A 3277-nucleotide genomic window follows, 5' to 3' on the forward strand; every position below is an offset into this window, starting at 1 on the left:
TTGTAACTAAATAATCCTCCATGATTATTGTTTACAGTGTCTGTGCCTCCTTTATTTTGCTGGTGAGCTGCTTGATATACAGCGGGAAGGGAGGGGGGAGATCTGCTTTAAATGAGAGCAGGCAGCACACAGGATGGCAGGTGTGACATTAAATCCCCATCAGCTGATTATCAAACAGCTGCAGGTGGTGGAGTTGCTGTGGCAACATGTCTTGTGCAGAAGGAATAATAAGGTGAACTAGGGATGAAGCTGGGGACATAATAAACATGTAGACAAAAACTTCAGCATTTCATTTCAGACGAAACTACAATTTGACTGTAGTGAGGACTCGTCCTACTCAGAGGAAACAGTGGGTTTGAACAGACTGTATTGTATTTCACAAAAGAGAATCATCAGAATTAAACACATGAAGGTTTGTACATTTCTCTATTCACTAACTGTGTATTTATTATAATTAATATTGTGAATGTCACAGACTGATGGTCTGTGTTTACCTTGTACTTCCCACTGGTAGAGTAGCTAGTCTTCCACTTCACAGAGTAGTACCGGACCTCAGACGCCTTCTGGTTCTTGGTCATGGAGTTGTCGGCCCAGGAGACACGGACTGAATCCGAGGACAGAGCCACAGCCTGGACCCCCACAGGGGGTATCATGGGAGTGCTGGTGTCTGGCATGGGAGTGGGGTATTTATCAAAGAGGTGGAAGAGGTCATCCTCAGATGGGTCTATGGGGTCTGGGGCGGGGGGTTAATGGTAACCAGGGTGTTGAGGAATAATTAATGAAATCATATAGTTTCATGAATGTGTGATAATGAAGGTTTATATATGGACACATGAGCAATACAAACATATATTCAGATTAATAAAGGTTTGTGCATGTATATGTAAAAGAAAACAAAATGACATGCAGCAGCCATGTTTGTTTGAGAAGCGGTAAGTACGAGAGAAGTGTATGGATGAGGAAGTGAAAAACAAGAGAGAAAAGAAGAGAAAAAGACAGAGTAAGAAGACAGTGAGAAACAAAAGATGTTGCTCTAAACAGGAAGTGGAGCTACAGATCCAAGAGTGCTGGGTCTCAAAGGACAAAACATAGAGCACCAGAACCAGCTGGAACCCAACACTTCAGGGTCTGAACATTTTTTGAGATTTTAGTCATTTTCAATTTCTCAAAACCAGAAACGGTTTCTTCTTCTTCTCTAGTCCACTAAGACATCACCTTTAATTGCTTGTATCCATAATATGATTACATTTACCTCAGGATTTGGTTATTCAGTTAGTGAATTTATTTTTTTTTTTTGACTATCTCACATCATGTTAACAGGACAGACAATAGCATGTTTTCAACCCCATGGGTTTTCTGTGCAGCAGTTTACGAAGACCCATAGTTACATTTTATTGTTAAGCAACATCTAGTGGTCGCGTGAGATCAACCTGAACGACCATAAAGCAAGAGTCATCCGTGTGGATCAGTGGCTCTAGACAACAAGAGATGCTGCCTTCAGGTGCTTTCAGAGACACATCTGAGCATGTTTTAGTAACCGAAACTGGAAAATTAACAGAAACATTGTAATTTCAGGTTGTGACAACACTGTTCATCAGGAAATTCATGTTATTTATTTGTTTATTTATTGACATGCAGGACCTGAATGCATCACAGTAGGTATAGATGTGACTTCAGAACCAGGTAGTTCAGGCTGAAAAAGCACCTTAAGGCAGCATAACAAGAAAATTGCTAACAGATGCTAACAGAGAGCTGGAATGAGCAGAAATAAACAAAGTGAACTGTAGAATAAAATATAAAAGCCACTTTGCTGATTCCAGCTCTGTATCCTCTACTGACAGGCAAACCTATTGAAAACTGAAAAACAGTTAGTGACACAGATTGTTTCAAATACACACACATCAACTAGGACACTAACAGCACCGTCATGTTGTTCACTGAAAAGTCACTGAGAGGAATCTCAACTGAATCTTTATTTTTGGTTTTTATTCATTTACACTATTTTACAGGGAGAGAACTCAACTCGCAAACTGAGCAGAGGAAGCTGATATCTGTCTCTGTGCAACTGAAAAACACACACACACACACACACACACACGCACACACACACACACACACTGGACTTATAGTAAATAATCACGATCACAATCATTTCTAAGCCTGCAGTTGAACAGACTGTTCAGCTCCTCAGACTCCACCTGAGGTCAGAATCTACACTATCTGAACTATTGACAGACCAAAGTGGGCTGCAGGTACAGATGGGGCCTCTGTTGGATACCACATACATACGGTACTATGCAAAAGGCACTATAGATTTTTCAAATTCATATACACCAGGCAATACTGTCAGATTCTGCAGCAGGACGAGCCCAAACATACAGCCAGAGTCATACAGAACTGTCCTCAGACACAAGAAGAACAATTAGTCCTGCAATTAGTTCTGGACCCCAAAGAGTCTTCATCTCAACATCGTAAAGTCAGTCTGATAGTCTCACATGAAGAGACAGAGACACTGAGACAGAATAAATCCACAGGAAGAACTGTGGCAGTTTCTCCAAGATGCTGGAAGAGATCGTCCTGTGAAAAACAAGCTCACAGATTGTCTTAGCAAGGAGCTTATGGCGACCCATTGTTACGTTGTTAGGCGACCTCTAGCGGTTGTGGTAATTGTGTTAGGGAAAAGGAGGAAATCAGCTGACCCCACTGTATAGTAACAAAGTCCATATCAAGAGGAGGTTGGGGTGGATCTACAATCTTTTCCTAAACCTAACCAAATCATGCTTGTTCAAAAAGCTTAACCATTTATTATGTGCCTGTAATCTAATAGCATTAAAGGCATATATTATTATTCTGCATACTTATTATGTGCCTGCAATGCATTGAAGTCATATATTATTATTATTATGTGCCAGCAATGCAATAGTATTGAAGGCATATATATATTATTATTCTCCATATTTATTAGTGCCTCAGCTTTCACACTATTGTTCTTCAAATCTTTATATTTTACTATTATTATTTAATTTCATTAGATTTAATTTTATTATTTATGATAATAAAAAGATTTTATAAAATAGTTTAAAGCAACTTTTAAAATCGTCAAGATTAGCAAAAGCATTTGTTTATAGGTACACATCTGTTTGGACAAGTATTGTAAACATTTATAATAATGAGGAATCTTTATATTTTATATTTTATATCTTTACAGCATTCACACTTGTTATTCAAATCTATATATTTTATTCTACGGTCTCTTTTCATTTTTGACTTTATAATG

At 38.5% G+C, this 3277-nt stretch overlaps 1 protein-coding gene across 1 annotated transcript in view; it reads right to left on the bottom strand.

The window, feature by feature from the left end:
• The window catches only part of dcc (DCC netrin 1 receptor), a 211243-nt gene that overhangs the window by 69893 nt on the left and 138073 nt on the right, over nucleotides 1-3277 (bottom strand). The gene's annotated exons all lie outside the window — the stretch shown is intronic.

The sequence above is a fragment of the Seriola lalandi genome, unplaced genomic scaffold, assembly GCF_002814215.2.
Source record: "Seriola lalandi dorsalis isolate HSWRI2012SDOR001 ecotype SW California unplaced genomic scaffold, Sedor1 jcf7180002054939, whole genome shotgun sequence".
In the NCBI taxonomy this organism is placed as follows: domain Eukaryota; kingdom Metazoa; phylum Chordata; class Actinopteri; order Carangiformes; family Carangidae; genus Seriola; species Seriola lalandi.